This window comes from Corythoichthys intestinalis, chromosome 8 (genome assembly GCF_030265065.1).
Source record: "Corythoichthys intestinalis isolate RoL2023-P3 chromosome 8, ASM3026506v1, whole genome shotgun sequence".
In the NCBI taxonomy this organism is placed as follows: Eukaryota; Metazoa; Chordata; class Actinopteri; order Syngnathiformes; family Syngnathidae; genus Corythoichthys; species Corythoichthys intestinalis.
In genome coordinates, this window is record NC_080402.1 from 29788809 (window position 1) to 29808779 (window position 19971).

Below are 19971 nucleotides of genomic sequence, written 5' to 3' on the forward strand. Positions count from 1 at the left end.
ATAGCTGATCGCCACCGACGGCCCGCTCCAGTCTATCGCCCAGGCCAGATGGTCTGGCTGTCAACGCGGGATTTACACCTGGCTGGGACTTCAAAGAAACTGGGCCCTCGGTTCGTGGGTCCTTTTGCTGTTGATGCTGTGGTGAACCCTGTGACTGTAAGGCTGAAGCTTCCCAGCTCGATGAAGGTTCACCCAGTTTTCCACGTCTCTCTGCTCAAGCCAGTCTCCACCTGTCCCCTGAACCCTCCGCCAGTGCCTCCTCCTGCTCCTCGCGTAATCGACGGTGGGCCGGTGTACACGGTACGTGCCATTCTCGACTCAAGGAGGAGGGGTAGGGGGGTGCAGTACCTGGTCGACTGGGAAGGTTATGGCCCTGAGGAACGCCAATGGGTCCCCCGCTCCTGGATCCTCGATCCGTCGCTGCCGCGGGATTTCCACTCTCGTCATCCCACGAAACCAGGTGGTCCGCCAGGGGGCGTCCGTTGAGGGGGGGGTTCTGTCATATCTGTATGCCTTCTCAGTTCTTTTTTCATTCCAGCATCTGATTCAGCTGGATGGGCGGGGCCGTTGCAACACACCTGTGGCGCATTTGGAGCGCTCATTATTTAAGGACTCCGGCCACAGTCTGAGAGTGTCGGACTATTGCTTGTTTGCTTACTACTTGCCTTGCTTACCGCCTGTGTGTTCATCGTCAGCCTTCGAGTTTCCCGACGTTCTACGGTCGTATTTTGGTTTGGTCATCTTTACACTAGTGCTCTTTTGGGCTTGGTAGTTAGATTCTTGTACTGTTATATTCATGCATTTTTCGCGTGCTCCCTTTGTTGTACTGTATTATTATACTCGCGTTTATTGGCGTGCTCTCTCAGTTTGTTATATCCGCATTTTTCGCGTGCTCCCTTTGTTGTACTTTATTATTACACTCGCGTTTATTGGCGTGCTCTCTCAGTTTGTTAAACCCGCCTTTTTGGCGTGCTCCTTTTGTTGTACTTATTAAATACAAACGTTCACTATTTCTGTTTCTTGGTCTGTGATTTGGATCCGCCTCAACGGCTTGCCGTTCACAACAACTGGAGTCTCATATGCAATCAACACACACGTGTGCCGAATGCACGCACTCAGCGATAAATCGCTGCTGGGAAAATTACCGCTATCATTTTAATTTACCGTGCAATAATTTGACTTATTGCATATTACGACAGGCTTATTTAAAACTATGTACATTTATGATGATAAGCACAATAGCTTCTTATTTGTCTGAACTGAACTGTTCAAACTAAACAATGGTGGGACAGAAAAGGAAGAAAACAAAAACGATAAAAAGTAACGCAGAAACAGAAGTACTTCTAGCACTAAACCAAATGATATTTAAAAAAATAACAAACGCCATGATTTCAGCTTGATGAAGTTGAGCAGATATGAATACCTTTAGTTAAGGGTGTAACGGTACATGTATTTGTATTGAACCGTTTCGGTACGTGGTGCTCGATTCGGAATCGAGGCGTACCGAACGAGTCTCTGACGTAATGTAACCCTTACTTTTCGAGGCTGTGAGTCGGTCGGGTTACAGTTTCTTTGTGTAGATTATATTTACTCCGTCTTCTCTACTATAATGAGGACCAACACGGTACGACAGTATAACCCAGAAACGTCAACAGCGCGACAACGCAGTGAAACGTGGGCGTTAAAGTCAGTCAGCCAATGCACACCAGTCGCAGTGCAGCTGCGTGTTAGACACGTCCCAGAAGCGGCTCAACACGACGCACGTGAAAAGAATGGCAGAGTTTATTATTTGACGCGAGACGCGACCCTCCTGCGTCAATACTACTACCGGTAGCTATGATCGGGCAGACCGGAAGTCACTCATGTAAAAATACGGTGGATCCGGTCGATTTTCAAACTAATATGCAATCGTAACCCACTTTTTGAGTCCATCAGATCTCTTGAGTGGTAGATCGGGGCACAGTTGACTTGTCTTTGTTGATTTACTGCTGTCTTCTTTGCTATAATAATAACCAACACGGCCCCGTGTTCAATATGAAACCATCCTACCACAACAAAACAAGTAGGAACTAATATTCACATAGGAACTAAAGTTATACAACATAAAATATACAATATAAATGAATACGACATTGCATTTGTAAAATATAAACACATAATAAAATAATAATAATAAAATAAAAAATACCCCATTTAAATATATATGTTTTTTTCCTCTTCATTGGGCATTTTATGGCTGGTGCGACTTGTACTCGGGTGCGACTTAAGGTCCGAAAAATACGGTACTCCTTTGGGATTGGGTTAGCTAACTAAGATTCAACCATTTACTTCTAAACCATTTTGCTTTGCAAGAATGCTTATTATTATCATTGTTCTCAGACAATGTTGCACAAAACTCAAGTTGACAAACAGTGGGTAGCAACTTTGACTCAAAGGTAAGATGATCCTTTAATCATCCCCAAAGGGAAATGTTGGATGTGTAAATAAATAATTACATTGAACCCCCAAATTAATGAATCATTTCATAGTTTGAAGGCTTCCACTCTCTGAGGATGCTAAACCCCCACAACATAATTGATCCTCCACCATGTGTAATTGTATGTCGGGCTTTTATTTTTCAAAGAGATTTCATTTTTCATTGCAAGAAAAAAAATAGTCTACATTACCAAACAAATACTATTTCTGTTACGCCCTCCCACAGAATATTTATCCAGATGGACAATGGTCTTTCCAGAACGTCACTGGTAAGATCAGTTGTCCTCTTCTCTCATGGCGGCAAACAAGTTACTGTAATCGATACACCAGTGGTAGCTCATTAATGCTCATTTCAAGTACGGTACCTAATAGGGTGTCCCGTGTATTTATATGCACACCCACTCATACACATCAAGCAAGCTTACTGGGGGAGGCAGAGGTAATACTGTAAACACAGAAGTGATGATCAAAAACAAAAGGGTGGTAGAAGGAGATAAGAGAGACACAAAGTCATGATGCATAGAGAGATTGGGAGAGAGAGGGTGAAAGCTAGCTGGATCAGCAGATGGAAATAATAGATAAAAAGGTAAAAGTTGAGCAAAAACTGTGCCAAAACCAAGAGGTACCCCTAAGTGGAACAAAAGAATGAATAGAAGGTAACAAGAGGAAGGCCATCTTTGAAAAATGGAGTTTCTCACATGAAAAGGGACAGGCTAAGCTTTGAAAAAAGTGATACTGCTGCAATCAGATAGCACATTGTTCCGTCTCTAAGATCATAGGACTTTCAAATCATATTTTTATCAAAAGGCCGGCAGCAAGATTTCAATATACTACATATTTTTGCCTCCACACATACCATATCAAGTGTATTTGCTTATCTGCATGATGACAACTTTAGAGGGTATATATTCTGCTGCCTTGTCAGCCCTAAGCCCTTACACCAATCGATTGTAGTTACCGTTGAGAAGGGAGGTTTACAAAGCACAGAGCACCTGAACACCTAAGATAGGGAAGTGAATGAACATTGTAATTTAGGTTCCTTAGTTTCTTCCACTTTTCAATGGACCTGTGTGTATCATTAAGGGTAGTTGGTGAAAACGTCATGTTCAGAATCATTTTTTTGTAATGGAAATTCACTTGTATTGTGCTTTTACTTGCATTTCCCCACTGTACAGTAGGGGTGTGCCATCTTAGGCACCCCGCGATTCGATTCGATTACGATTCAGGGGGCTACGATTCGCTTCTTGAAAGATGATCATGGTTATCACGATTATCGATGCATCGTACATTACTAATTAATATAGTTGACAAACAAATTTTTGTCTATTATTTATTTAAAATATCCCGATGATTCAACAGGAACGATGGTAACATGCCCATATAACAAAAACCTGCCCTTAAGCTGCCATTTTGAAGGGAGTACTCATTTTACTCAACAATACAATAAAATTTACACATATTTCACAGGTGGAATGAATTCCACATTTTCTGGAAACAAAGTGTCTTTAGAAATAAACCTTCTTTTAAGCAATATACTTTGTTTTCACAGATTTCTGTACTATTTCACATGTTTGTAGTGTTACCGTTGTACTTAATTATGGTTTTACACGTTCTGCATATGAAATACACGTTAGTGAATTAACTAATTAGCTTAGCGCTAACCATTAACACCAGACGCACACGGGTCTTAGCAACACACTCAGAACATTTTTCAATTGACATGACTTCAAACTACAGCTAGACATCTGAAAGACGAGGAGCAACGAACTATCTCTCTTCCCCTCTTGCTCCAAAAAAATAACGTGCGCACAGAAGCGTGACCCAGCACGCTTCTGTCACTGCCTGTCTCATACACAAATTTATTTCCAGTCTTTTGGTAAAGATTAAATCTCTCACTTAGTTACAGGCAGCATCCATTATAACGTGCGCGCGTCCGTTAAAAGTGTCCGGGCGGTAGACGAGTTTTCCATTTCGTTCCGCTACAAGCGGCTGTCATAAAGTTTTGAGGGAAAATCATCGTTTTTGAGCCTTTATGAATCGTAATCGAATCGTCACGTATCGAATTGCGATGCATGTAATAATTGATTTTTTGGAACTCCTCTACTGTACAGTACACAATAGTACTTGTTGAATCACAGCTTTACTCACTAGGTCCTAGCATGCCAAATTACTGACTTTTTTTTTTTTTTTTTTTTTTTTAGGATTCCCGTAGGATCTGACTACATTTCGCTATTCATAATGTGATTGGGCAGGAACAAGGGCAAAAGTCACCAGGAGTGGGCAGAATATGTGCATGAATGGGTCAATGAACCTGTAAAGCATTTTGGGCACTGTGATAGCATAGACAAAAGCACGGTTCCCTTTGGATATTACAGTGTAAGTAAGGGTGTAACGGTACATGTATTTGTATTGAACCGTTTCGGTACGTGGTCCTCGGTTCGGAACGGAGGCGTACCGAACGAGTTTCTGACGTAATGTAAAGTGCTGTCAAATTTAGCGCGTTAGCGGGCGGAAATGAATTTTTTGAATTAATCATGTTAAAATATTTGACGCATTTAACGCAAGCGCAGAATGCCCGCTCATGCATCCCATAATCCCACTGTTACGTCCCACGGATGGCTCGCTAAGGGCGTAACATAAAACGAGCCACGCACACAAGTTGCAAGTGGACACAAATTTACTCACAGAAGTCGAAAATCGCAATGAACAAAATATACAAAATGTGGAAGAAGCTGGCGTCAGCGTAAGCCCAGGCCAAAACAACAAACAAAATGAAACTACATTTAAACCCCACCTGCTAAGTAAACCCTGATCATAAAAAAGAAAAAACAATACAGCCACTACCCTGGCTTTTACACTAAACAAAAAAGGTTGAACAAAAACGGCAGTTTACCTCTACTGCTGCGGTGCTCTTATTTGCAGCGGTGAACGAAAACAATCCAATATTGAATGAACACAAAATACCTCACCGAAAAAGCGGGAGTGTAACAAAATAGCAATCAAATGCACAGGTGAATGAATAGCGAGCAAACAGCTGGCGAGGAGGTACGCGGCACGTATGCTGTCAAATGCAAAGTTGCGAACTCTCAGAGTGTTGACTGTAAAATGACGAGCGGTCAGATGACTTTTGTTAACGCTGCCTTTATTTGGTTAACAAGACTCAGGCACAATACAACACACACGTGGGTATGCAACAACGGCCTAATAGTACTACCGTATATCGGATTACCTGCCGTAAAGCAAGTGTCATTATTGCTGCAAATGTAAACAAAGCGCTGCATAATGGATACATGTCAGACAGCGGCTAGTTCGGTTGGCCCATCAGCGGCGGCAACGTCATCTGCCAGTCCGGCGTCAATCAGAGTATGCCACGTTGGGTGCGGAGGCAGCCAGCTGGCGGACGCGGCGATCAGATGACTGACAGTCTCAAAAAAGATAACAATTAAACGGCCAGGGCCGTCGCACCACTCAGAAGTGCAGTGAGCAGCGTGGGTAACCGTTAAATGTAAACATGGAAGCAGGTTGGCCTTCTGGATGGGGAATTCAAATCAAAAAAGAATATAGATGTAACAACTCTCAGAAAATGTAAATAAGTTGGATTGCTTCAGCGATTGGCTGGAGGATGAGTAGGGAAGAGGGCCACATTTATGTGTACACTACACACACTTTGCACACACTATAAATAATACTGTTTCAGTTACTGTTCTAAGGCTCTGTTGTGTGTTTGTTTTTGCAGAGAAAAAAAATGTCTTCAACATAAAGAATGTTAATATTAATGCCATCTTGTGGATTTATTGTTATAAACAATACAGTACTTATGTATAGTATGTTGAATGTACAGTATATATCCTTCTTTTGTCTTATCTTTCCATTCCAAAAATAATTTACAGAAAAATATGGCATATTTTAGAGATGGTTTGAATTGCGATTAATTACAATTAATTTTTAAGCTGTGATTAACTCAATTAAAAATTTTGATCGTTTGACAGCCCTAATAACCCTTACTTTTCGAGGCTGTGGTCATAAAGTTAATATGAGAAACTTGAAACTGTTTAGTGTTGCAACTGTTCAATTTTGCACATTAGATATTTTTTTTTAAAGAAAAAGTCTTAGCCAAAGGTATTTATTTTTGTTTTTCAAAATATCTACATTTCAGAATATTGTATTTTCTATTTTTGAGCATAATTCTAGCTTTGAATAGGCTAATGTCCCTACTCTTGAAAGCACAAAAGTGTGTAATAAACAACTAGCACATTTATATTTTGCATTTTGTTTTCTTACTGTACCGAAAATGAACCGAACCGTGACCTCAAAACCGAGGTACATACAGAACCGAGATTTTTGTGTACCGTTACACCCCTAAGTGTAAGCCATAGTTTCCATTTTGCACCACTGGTATGTTTTCTTTCTGCCTTCAGCCATCCCTCGAGAGGAGTACTTACTGTATGTGAGACCATTGCTTTACTCTATTATTGTTGTTGGCTTTCTCGTGACAACTGATTTGTTCAAAGCGAGGTAGATTTAGCGGTTTCCAGCATATTCTCTGAGGCAGAAAACCAACCACCTCCGAAACTAGGCAAGTGGATCTGAGAGGTGCTGAATATTGATGTTATTGCAGGATTGTTCATTTGTTTATTTTGCAGGTGACATATACTGAAGCCTTGTTGAGCAACATAAGTTCTCTCCAGAGTTCCTATCAACTGACGGCCTCATTTGTGTGAAGACTTACTGTATATCCTCACGAGGGCAGCGGCTAGCTATGCGCAGTAGGCACAGTACACCCTGAATTGGCATATAGACCCTACCCACCGACGTCATAAAACCACGTGCTCGCTGTATGGTTCCGCCCACTTGTCCGTCATTTTGTCTCTGTATTAGCATTGGTTTCAATTGATCGAGGAATTTAAAATGCATTTCATGGAAGACCCGGTGCTTTCTGATGCCATAAACTCACTGGATGTGTTGCATAAAAGGCGTTATGTGGAAAAGCTTCGTTCTATACAGTCGCCAGATCCATATTTGATGCCCAAATCGATGTTTTTCGACCCACTGTCTTCGCCCTGTCTGCCTGACATCTGCTACGCTGATATTTACAATTATCTTGTCCACACAAAATCAGCCTATTCTCACGAAAATTTGAAAAACACTTTAAGAGCTTGGAGGCTTATAAATACTTCGTTGCTGGTTGGGTGAAACATGTCCTCGTCCACGAAAATTCGGCAGGAATCTATCTTGTGCTTGGAAAGGTGAGTTACGAAATTTTCAATTCAAAATCGTTTGTTATTGCTAACATCCACTGTCAAGTCTAATGTATTTCATGTCGTTTGTCAATGGAGTTAAGGCTTTTAATGTTTATATGGTTTAGCGATAGCACTCTCACTACATACATACGTGTATGTTGTCGGCGATTAGCCTAGCAATGATCTTAATTGTGGTTATTTGTCAGCCCAAAACCCTCTAAGTATATCTTAAATGCATCTTACCGGATATAAAATGACTACTACATAGTCTGTGGTGATTTTTTGGTGCCCAGTTTTCACGTCGAATTGCAGCCGTCCATTTCGCTCTCCTCTTTGGATCCCTCGGAATACGGTAAAACTTCAAGTCTCTCTTTCCATCTTCTCTGTTAGTGCAACCAACAGCCACACACGCCTTCACCATTTTGATTATTAATGTTAAGGAGCAGAAAAACACGCCGTAAATAGGAGGAATGTACGTAGCCGTAACAGGTTAACACTATGTTTTGACGGACAATTGGGCGGTACCATTCAGGAGAGCGGAGTTGTGACGTCACGTGGGTAGGGTCTATATATATATGCAAAAGGAACTTATGTGTCATATTTCATTTCACACTCGCTATCTTTGGATTCCAGCAGGGCTCCTACCTTTCAGGTATGGGAATTAATTTATTTCTGGTTTAAAGCCTATGAATGGTTTGTAATTTGATAGGTGAACCAGAACAGAGCTCATTTCCAGATGGTGGAAAGGGGTCACACAAACTTCCAGCCTCTACCTTCATTGAGTAGCAGGGTTTATAATTATGAAAGTGCAAACATAAAATATGCACTGTGCACACGGAAAAAACAGTAACGGGTTGATTGTTTACGCTAGCTGATCTCATACCTACAGGTTACACCTTCCTTTTCAATATATTTTAGTCTGATTTATGGAAGACGCGAGTTCATTATTATTGCCTGCGATTGTACTTACTATAAGCCTCATTTCATTGAGTTTTCAATGAGTGCAATGCCATTCACTGAACATAAGAGGTAAGAACTTGCAATGATGTGTGGTGAATAGACTAAGTGACTTTACAGGGACAACCATGAAACAAAATGGCACGTTGCTATTTGACCCTACAATAAATACCCTGCGTATCAGAATTACAATATGGGGGTTTGATAAACAGCTGAAATGTAGGGAATTATATTATATTTCCTCGCCCTGATTATCTTCTCAATTAAAACGTTTCAATTGAGGTGGTTGTAATTAACTTTTCTTTAACATGATACAACTATGTGCTGCAATAAGCATCCAAATTGGGGAGAACACTTGCAAAGATTTATTTAATTTGGGTAAAATATGTCTGAAACAATGGGAAAGACATATCCTTTGTAAATATAGTGTAATATATAATACGTTTTAATTAACTATGTATGTATTCGGAATGTACATAAAATCCATTTGTAAATAGGTGCATGCATTATGTAATATCAATGTCTGAATTCATGTTTACATGCAAACAAGTGCTACTTTAAATAAATACATCATAACAAACATGCTTATCGGTGCTCAAAAGTTAACACAAAGCCACTATACACTATAAGGGGAATACAGTATACTTGTGCTATCAAGCCAAATGTACCATGAATACACGTGTACTAACACACACTCAAGTTGTGCTGGAGATGCAGTACACAGTATTGCTTTTTTATGTGCCCATCATCTGAAGCAAGAGATGCCATCAGGCATAAAGCTGGCGTGACTGATTGTCTCTGGTGCTGCTGTCCATGTCTTTTACATTGATGCGCTTCCACTGGCTTCCCTTAGGCACAAAGAACCAGTTCACTACCTTGCTGGTGTGCATCCATGCACCCAGACATGCTCATGTTCCTCCAGATCATAATATCAGTACATCCTTGTCCATAGGTTTAAGATATAATGGACACATAGAAGTCATATAAAATACATGTCAACTTGTGTGTCAATCCAACAAGTGGCACTAAATAGACCTGCTGTTCTTTAAAACTTACCTTAAACCACTGATTGTTCCAATCTGTCACTAGGGCTTTCTCGGAGTCTATCAGTCTAGAAGGATTTGCTCCAGATGTCCATTCTGTAGTGACTTTGGTCTCTCCAGAAACAGAACCTGTTCTCACTTCTGTCACTTGATCGGTGAAAAGTCCGAGAGGCTCACAGCGAACAATAAGCTTCTTGCCCGTGCCTGATGCCTTGCACTCTCCCAGCTGTGTATATATCTGCAGTCCGCTGCTAGGTCGTCGAGATTAACATGATCCTCAACAGCACTTCAAGGCTAATTAGTCAAGTACGGGGGATCCACAGGCTCAGCGAGAGAGAAGCTGCTTGGTGTCGTCGCTGGTGAATGCAAGAGAATAGAGAGAGAAAAAAAGAGGGGGATGGAGAGAAAGTGTGTGCGCATCTGCATGAATGTGTGGGAGCAGAGAGGCGGAGGGGAAAAAACAGAGGGTGGGAAATGGGAATAAGAATGTGACAGCGGGAGAAGAGACGGAGCACATGAAATGGGCAGTGTACGTGTGCACCAGTGAGAGAGATACAAAATGAGGGCAAGAGATGAAAAGTAAGAAATGTAAAGGACACTGTGGCTACAGTGGAAGACAGCCAGCACTTTAATGTCCCATAAAACCACCACTGTTGGACACTACACTGGACCTAAAAGGTCTACACACCATTGTTAAATGCAAGAGTTTTGAGTTATTAAAACAAGCGATACAGCGAACAAGATGAATGGTTGGCAAACTTTGTTCACAATTTATGTGGCCGTTAATAACCTATTCAACACATTAAAAAAAATATTTTAAATAAAGGCCAAGAAGTTCTGTTGTTACTTTGTACTTTATCAAAGTGCTAAAGATGCACCGATCCACATTTTTTCACTTGCGATCCTTCAGGATCCGATCAATCAGGATATCTGCCAATACCAAGACAATGCAGGAATTTAGGTATTGTTTTTTTTTTTTTTTTTTGAATTATTCAAAGCCATGCCATTTAAGTGATCAACTCTCTTATTCAAAAACAAGACTAACTATCTGAAAATGGTCTATTCCAAGTAACTCTTGCTTTCAGAAATTCCTTTGTGTTGTTGCAGTTGTTTTCGTCTTCATTTACCATGTCAAACGAGTTGTTGTGCAACTAAAAGGTCATTTCATTGGACAAAACGTTTGAATAAGGGGATTCTCTTGTTGTGTTCCAAGAGTATACTCCTCTTGGAAACGCTCCACGGCATTTGCACAAATGGCATACCTGAAGACTATTATGACTTCTATAGTCTATAAGTGGATAATTGCACGCAGTTACGAGTGCATGCTCTGATGGCTTTTATTTCGGCACAAACAGCATAGAGCAGTAAGTGCTTAAGATCAAAACTCGCAATGAAGAAGCACAATGAAGCTGTTTCTTAATTCAGGGGTTGCACACTGCATAGCCAGGTCTCCACACCATGGAGTAAGGGCACTGCACTACGCTGCCGATGAAGGGTGGACCGGGGAGGGCACTCCTCCTTGGTAAGTAAATGGGATGGATGGTCTACCCTTCGGCGTATTCCCTGGGGGCATCACTGCCGTTCCCTTATTTCATTTTACTATTTTAAAAATGTACGGTCGATAAGAAGAATAACATTTGAAAGTAATGTTTTATTGTATCAAGTAAACAGATTACTCAGCATTAACACAGATTTTTGATTGAATACAGTGGTACCTCTACATACGAAGAGTATTCGTTTTTAGGTCGAAATGGTTGTCTGTCAAGCAGGACTTTCCCCTAATAATACATTATAATTCCATTAATTTGTTCCACAGCCTGAAAACTTACACTAAATCCTAAATAAATACTGCTGGTACTATTGCAAATAGCAAATACACCGACAAAAACAAATAAATTATGAATAAAAATCGCAATAATAATATAATAATTGTAATAATAATAAAAATACCAATAATAATGTAACGAATCAGGCTCTAATGTGGCGGACGTGTTTTGCGTGGTGTACCTGAATGCACCACGTGGCTGACTTGACAGAGTGAGAGAAGGACTTTACTTTCACTGCGGCGACCAGAAGGCACGTTGTATTGCACAAGTTCTGAAATAAATTATTAAAATCCTGACAAAGCTGGTGAGTTTTTGGCGATGTTACAATAATAATTGTCACCTTAACTCATAAAGACTGGCGAACGGATGTCGGAGGACAACCATCGAGATTGTAGACATTTTACGGCCGTATTGTCAAGCCATTTCACGGACGCGCCCAACAAGCTCATATTTTTCTATAATTTCCATCTTCATTTCAATGGTAAGCCACATTTTTTCCCCTTTTTTACCACCCGCACTAATATTCTTGGACCCCATGTTGATTTCTCTCACATGAAAATCCGCCGTGCGTCCGTCTTGCTGTCATAAATCGTCGTATTTCGAGCATGTCGTCGGATGTAGAACCGAATGGCGGGTCAAATTTTATGTCGGATGTCGAAAACATCGTGTGTCCAAGCGATCATAGGTCGAGGTACACGAAGCAGGGTATTTCGCAAAAAGAGGAACTTTTTCTACATCCACACGCACACTCAAGTATCTTGGGGTATTGTTCACGAGTGAGAGTAGCAGGGAGCGCGAGATCGACAGGCATATCATTGCAGCGTCTGCAGTGATGTGGACTCTGCACCTGTTTGTAGTGGTGAAGTAGGAGCTGAGGCCAAAGGTGAAGCTCTCGATTTACCAGTTGATCTACGTTCTTACCCTCACCTATGGTCTTGAGCTGTGGGTCGTGACCGAAAAAACAAGATCGTGGATACCAGCGGCCGAAATGAGTTTCCTCCACAGGTTGTCCAGGCTTTCCCTTAGAGATAGGGTGGGAAGCTCGGTCATCCGGGAGGGACTCTGTGTCGAGCCGCTACTCCTCCGCATTGAGAAGAGCCAGTTGAGGTGGCTCGGGCATCTGGTTCGGATGCCTCATGGACACCTCACTGGAGAGGTGTTCCGGGCATGTCCCAACGGTGAGAGGCCGGGTACAATCCAGGCCATGCTGGAGAGACCATGTCTCTCGGCTGGCCTGGGGATGCCTTGAGATCCCGCCAGAGGAGCTGGTTGAAGTGGTTGGGGAGAGGTAAATATGGGCTTCCCTGCTAAAGCTGCTGCCCCCGCAGCCCGACCCCGGATTAAGCGGTAGATAATGGATGGATGGATGGATGGATGGATGGATGGATGGATGGATGGATGGATGGATGGATGGATGGATGGATGGATGGATGGATGGATGGATGGATGGATGGATGGATGGATGGATGGATGGATGGATGGATGGAGTTTTGGGGCACTGAAAATGAGGGTTCTTAAAGACTCCTAAGAAAGCGAAGATGTGCAAATTATGCGTTTGTAGCGCCATCATAGGGACACTGATAACCGATTATTTAACTGTGGAAATATCACTGTCTGTAACAAATTTTGTTCCTACGTCACACATGAAACAAATGTTTACATTCAGAGTCAACATTGATCCCTTTGCATTGGGTTTAGATCTAATTATTAGACAAGTGTTTTTCACTTCCATTTATTTTCAAACTCTAGCATTATTCCATATTGAGCAATACATGTGAAGGACGAGATTATGGACAATTATTTTTCACGCATTGTTATGAATGTACTTAAAATGAATGAATGGCTGTGGGTGCTTTTTTTTCTACAAACTGTGGTGTAGATATATATATTTTTTTTTTCAGACGTATAAGGGCAGGATCCTTGGTTGTAAAAAACCCTGCTAGGTGTAGACACGGCCTTAGTTTAATTTGGTGTGAATGTTCAAATAAATCAAAATCATATAATTAAAATTTGTGTGGAAATTGAGTACTTTAATTTATAAATCATGCCGCCCATAGATGCCACCATTTGAAGTTGATTACTTTCAGTTGTGGCAGCACACAAAGCATTCTGGGTAAGGTTAGCCAGAGGAGTGAGAAATGTGTAGTTGGGGTTTACACTCTCAATTTGCTGCAAAACGGATATAAAGGAGTGCGTGAGCGAAGTGTCCTTCTGGTTTTAATGAAGTAGTACAGCAATGGGAAGATGCAGGGTAGAGTCCCTGAATTGAGACACAAAGAATGCAATTTCACACATGGAGAAAGAAACGGATAACAAACATGAAGAAGGACACAGTTAAGTAAAGGGAAAGATCATTTTGAATCTTGTAAAATTTCTACAGAGGCAACACCTTAAAGCGAGTTTTTGGAGTTATTTGGTATCAGTAATACACAATATCGATGTGTGGACACAAACCATTTTGTGCTAAACGTTTCACAGGTGCCACTACTGTATTAGCAGCTAATTTGAGTAACTGATTCATGTTTACAGTGACTTTGTACTGTATGTCATTGAAGACTTGGATAATTTATTTTCATTTTGAGTTTTACTTTTCGATGTATTGATGTCAAGATGCCTCATTAAAAGCAACAAACCATACAAGGATGTCTTGCATCATCCTTTTAGAGTTTAGCTCGCTGTCTAGCTAGGCGAAGCACAACGCCTTAGTGAGCACAGTACACACACCAGACCAGCTATTTTATGTTTTTATGATTATGCGCGCCCGTGCATGTACACCAAATGCTGCTGACGCTGTCTTAAACCATAAGTTGCGATGGACTTGTAAACAGACAAAACGGCCTTAGCTTACGAATGTAGACCACAGTGTTGTTTTTGGCAGCCCTTCTAACTTGTCTTTGTCTTTTGAACGAACATACTTATTAGTCTTAATTATATTATAGTCATTTCAAAATGTATTTGTCTTCATATAGTTTTCCTTGATGAAATCTCAGACACATTTTGTCAAGTTTTAATCGATGACTACTCAAAACGACGTTGTCTGTAAATTCAGGTTTAGTCCAAAATTCCAACCAGTGTTGTTTTTGGCAGCCAATACTTACTAGTCTTAGTGATATTTTAGTCATTGTTGTATGAAGTATCTGGGGAGAGGGAAGTCTGAGAGACCATCTTGTTTATGCCGTATATGCTTCTTTTAGGCAATATCATCAGAAAACATAGCATTAACTTTCATTGTTACGCCGACGACACACAACCGTATTTATCAATTAAACCTGAGCAAATCAGGCAAGTGGATAAACTGAGCACTTGCGTCCGAGATATAAATACCTGGATGAGCACTTATCTTCTACTTAACCCTGAAAAGACAGAAGTCCTTATAATAGGCCCAAAAAGTGTGAGAAACTCTTTAACTGCCCAGATAGTCACTCTGGACAATGTAAATGTAGCCTCCAGCACCACAGTTAAAAACCTAGGAGTTCTATTTGACCCAGACTTATTATTTAAAGCTCATATTAAACAAACCTGCAGAATGGCCTTTTTTCACCTGCGCAACATAGCCAAAATTAGAAATATTTTATCTAAAACTAATGCAGAAAAAAATAATTCACGGGTTCGTTACATCTAGATTGGATTACTGTAACTCCCTACTTGCAGCTTGTCCTAAAAGTTCTCTAAAAGGTCTTCAGCTAGTCCAGAATGCAGAAGCAAGACTTTTAACTCATTTGCTCCCGGAACCGTATAAATACGTTCTATTTCCAAATGCTTCAGTGTCCCGATTACGTATTTATACGTCTTTTGCGTTTTTTTGTACAAGAAGCATCTAGAGCTTTCGATCTATCGCCAAAACAAAAAACAAGCCTCAAAACCCATTTTAAAGCAATAAAACTGGCCACTGGAGGGCAGTAGCACATTTGTTAAGAGCCCACAACTCAATTCAAACAGTACAACTTTATTAGGGAAGCTAGCAGAGCCCCTCCGCAGCTTGCTGCTCACGTCCACCGCACGCTCGAGGGTCCTGCACGGAAACACGCACGGCCAAACCAGTTCCCCCCCAGGAACATTGGTTCCCCTGGTGAACGAGACAGTGGTCACCACAAAAAAAGACTTTTAAAAAAATCCATCTTTACGAGACAGTCGGCAATGAGGGAAAAGTTTAACCGCTGTCGCAGCCACCAAACGTCATCTCTCAGTTAGGTAAGTGTGAATAAATTGTTACTTTGCTATGAAAAGCTCTATTTGGCTGGTTGTTCATGTTATTTTGTAAAAGGAAAACATTATTCAGATGTTTGGGATGTCACTGAAGCAAAAAATAGCCGTGTTAAAGTCAAAATTATGTTTGAAATTTTTGCGTTTACAAAAAGCTCATTTTCTCCATTTTTTCATCAGAAATTGGAAAAATGCTCAAACTAAGCTATTTTCGAATGCTGATTTCTAAAGAATGAAATAAGGTATGAACTTACTTTTTTTTCTGCAGAAAGAAGAGAGTCTAATCTTTCTTTTGGTGGGTTCCATGTTTATATAGCAATAGAACAGAATTTTTTGTGGGCCGTGCAAAATCAGTCAAAATCCAGTAAAATGGCCGGGAGCGAAGGGCCTTGCTCCGGTGAAAATGGCTGGGAGTGAATGAGTTAACAGGAACTAATAGAAAAGAGCACATCACCCCTGTGCTCCAGGCCCTTCACTGGCTTCCAGTCGAGTTTAGAATTAAATTTAAAATCCTCCTTCTTACATTTAAGACCATTAACGGGTTAGGGCCATCTTATCTCACAGATGTTCTGGTTCCATACCGCCCCAACAGAACACTCCGTTCTCAGAATGCAGGTCTACTGGTAGTTCCCAGGGTTTCTAAAAGTACAGTCGGAGCTAGAGCCTTTAGCCACCAAGCTCCTGTTTTATGGAATCAGCTTCCAGCTGGATTTTAAAGAAGCCGAGACAGTCTGTACATTTAAGATTAGACTAAAAATGTTCCTATTCGACAAAGCTTATGGTCAGGCCAGTTGAAATCGGACTAGACTCACAGTTCAGTCTAAGCTGCACTAGAAGCTATAATGCTATCAACCTCTTGTCTTACTTTATTTCTATTTTCTAATTTAAATATCTAGTTGACTAGTCACTTCATCACTAGTCGCCCAGTGTCCCCCTTCCCTCCTCCCCTCTGGGGAGGGGCTATTTTTCAGCTATTTTTCCCCCGTCTGGACCTCTTCTTGTTCCCTTACTCTATTGCCTCTTTACAAACTGTAAGTCCGTCTGCTAATTCCCATTAGCAGTCCTGGTGCATCCTGTCTATCCATCCTGGGAGTGGATCTCTCCTGACTGTGGTATTCCCCAAGGTATCTCATTTCTCCCAAAGAGTTTTGGAGTTTTTCCTTGCTGACATGGAGGGTCGAAGGATGGGGGATGCCCAGGACTTGACCTTTATTCATTTCATCTCTATTTATTTCATCTCTTGTTTCTAACTGTGTATCAAATTGCCTCTGCAAAGCCCTTTGAGACAACCTTGTTGTGATATAGGGCTAAACAAATAAAATTGAATTGAATTGAATAGAGACCCTGCTGAAGCTGCTGCCCCTGCAAACCGACTGCGGAAAAGCGGGAGAAGATGGATTGATGGTATCACATCTTTTCTTAAAAGTCCTGTAATGTAATTTTAATCATTTGCTTCTGAATACATAAAACATATTTAAAGGTAAGTTCTGAAGACATGCAAGACTGAAAAAAATTGTGCTGAAGTGCTATTTATAGCTAGTTATAGCATTAAACCATTTTTCACCACAGCTGGCGGGATTTTTATCACAGACCTAAAAAGTCAAAACTGTCATTAGGAAAAATGGCTGTTTTCACAATAATAGGGTGGTAGGTGCGTCCCATACTTTCTCTCTCTGGCATGGCTCCCGGGGCATGACCTCCCCTCTGCCGAGGCTGCCGGCCGCGGGAGTGGGAGGAGGTCGGGGCTCCGATCTCGCGTCGGCCCGCGGCGGCTACTCGGCGTTCTCCTGCTTCCACTTTCCCTCTCTTCTCTGCTTGGGTATCCGCCCTGCGCGCCGTCGCGGGTCGCTGGCTGGACGCCCGTGTATCAGCTGGGTGTCGCCTGCGTCCCCTCTTCCCATCCCTGGAGGCCGGTTGATGGGAGCACGGGTGGCCCGGGGGACCACCCTGGATCCCGGGGGGGGGTGACGATGGCTCCTTTTTTGGGCTGTGAGAGGAGGGATGGGCTGCGCCGGGCCCACTCCCCGGGCTGGCTAGGTAGGGGCAGCGGCCCTGAGTTGGCGCCTGCGCAGCGTCTCCGCTCGTTTGCGTGGCTGTCGCATGTTTGGTGGGGCTCGCGCGCGGCTAGGTGTGATTGGGCGCACTCGGGAGGACAACTATTCAGACCATCCGGACACTTAGACTTCCATTCTCCGTGTCAAACAGCTGAACAGGACAGGTTTAACCCTTTAACACCGAACGTGTCGGCAGCGACGCGTTTACGCATATCGTCTTTGAAGCTTCGTCACGCTGTAATTATGTCACCCACGTGCCGCTGGTTGGTCTCGTTTGAAAGTGTGGAAGTTGATGTCCACACCAGTTTTTATTTGAAGTCAATCGGCCAAGAAAAACGGGAGATAATGTCATTTGAGTTTTATAGTTTTATTGCACTCATAAATATGCATTAAAACGCTGCATGGACCATGTATCCATCTCCATATTTCCATCATTTCTTGTCCTTTTTCAAAACCGAAAGCAGCACAAAAGACTACATATCCCAAGAGCCGTTGTGATCTCAAGAAGGACGAACCGAATGCGATCATTTTAAATAAATTTTCGAGCGAGGCGCCAACTATTGTAAGGGAGGCATGCGAAGCAAGCAACGGCCGACGCTGTGCCGAAAAATAGCCGCCCCCGCGCGCGCGACTTTGAAACGTGCAGAATGAATCTAAAACTACATTTAGCACAATCTAATGCATTATTTCATGAACTCAAGGAAGAAGATGAGCCGTATTTGTCGTTGTTTTCTCGGGATGAGTCGGCGTCTCGGCGAGTAGAAGTGACAGTAGCGCGCAAACGGCGAAAGAGTAGGCTGCGTGACATTGTGTGTGACGCAGCTCCGTGACCGGTTCAAGAAGAAGCTTTATTGAGTGCTCCAAAAAACTATTGGGTCGCATGCCTGAAAAATTTTAATTGAACGGAACTACTTGTCAATATTTTTTTAAAATACTTTTTTTCAACGTTATATATATTTTTTCTTCACTATAATCTTTTCAATTTTTATGTAGATGTGTGTTGGAGAAGCTTGATTGCATGAACGTATATACTTTTGATAAGGTGATGGGTACAACACCTAACTTCACAAAGAGATATCCTCCAAACCCTTTTTGTGTTAGATGATATATTATATATTTTTTTTCTCACCATTTTGCACAGTATATAACCTGTTTTGACCATAGTATGTGTAAAGGCCAAAAACGCCTATGACCATACCTGCTGTTTGTGTTGAATTGTCAAACATAAAACTATTCAATCTTATTTTTTTCTTTTGAATGTTTATCCTAACAAGTTGAATTAATATTATCAAGCTTCATAACTGTTGGTCGAGCATGTTTGGTTGTCAATGGGACATCAACATTACAAATTTTGAAAAAAGATTTGGGGATTTTTTTTTGTCTTTTTGGGTCCAAAATGTGGATTATAATTGGTCAGTGAAGAAAACAACAGTTTAGACATGAAGTTCAAGGTGTCCTGAAAAAATTGACCCAACTTGGCCATTGTAAACAATTTTTTCTTTGAAATATAAAGGCAACATCAAATGCATGCAAATTCGGCCAAAATAGGCTTAGGTGTTAAAGGGTTAAAAAGAAAAAAACTCCCACTATATAATGACTAGGCGCCATTAGTGGCTCTTCAGCGCAATCTTATCAAATGGAAAGTATCATAGCGATTCTTGTAACATACAGCCATAAGCTCCATCGGTGTTTCTGAAAAGACCTGTTTCTTCTTGAAATCAAGATTTTTTTTTTAACTCCTTTCCAGTCCAATTTGTACATCTGAAAACACAACAGCTAGGCGAGTTGATATTGTTTGAAACTGTCAAAACCTAATAAAACACCATGTGAAAAATCAGATCTTCACCTCCGATTCTGATTATTTTTCAGCCAATGCTACGTGCACAGCTTTTGATCATGTTTTGCGTTAACATTTACAAGTATGCAGCAATTGTCGCAGTTGACAGCTGGTCAAGTGTGGACATTATCCGGGGCAATTGCCACAAGACTGAACTTGGTGTCTAATTCAGCCCTGCAAATGGGTGATACAACAAAACCAGCTAATTCATTTCTACCAATACTGGGGTTTTTTTTCAAACTGTGTATTTAAAATTTATTTTCTATTGCATAATAAGCATAATGTAATTATGTGCTTAAACTAATTTCAGAAATGCTGCACGCAACTAACAGTTGT

The 19971-nt window shown here is 41.4% G+C and overlaps 1 protein-coding gene across 6 annotated transcripts in view; it reads right to left on the reverse strand.

Annotated features, from left to right (window-relative positions):
* LOC130919814 (phospholipid phosphatase-related protein type 5-like) overlaps positions 1–19971 on the reverse strand; it is a 151436-nt gene that overhangs the window by 113825 nt on the left and 17640 nt on the right. For 3 of the 6 annotated variants that reach the window (XM_057842381.1, XM_057842376.1, XM_057842380.1), the window contains exon 1: positions 9729–10197. The exons of the other annotated variants lie outside the window; for them this stretch is intronic. The gene's annotated coding sequence lies outside the window, so the exon portion shown is untranslated. Of the gene's footprint in view, positions 1–9728; positions 10198–19971 lie in introns of those variants that run through there. 6 annotated transcript variants of the gene reach the window in all.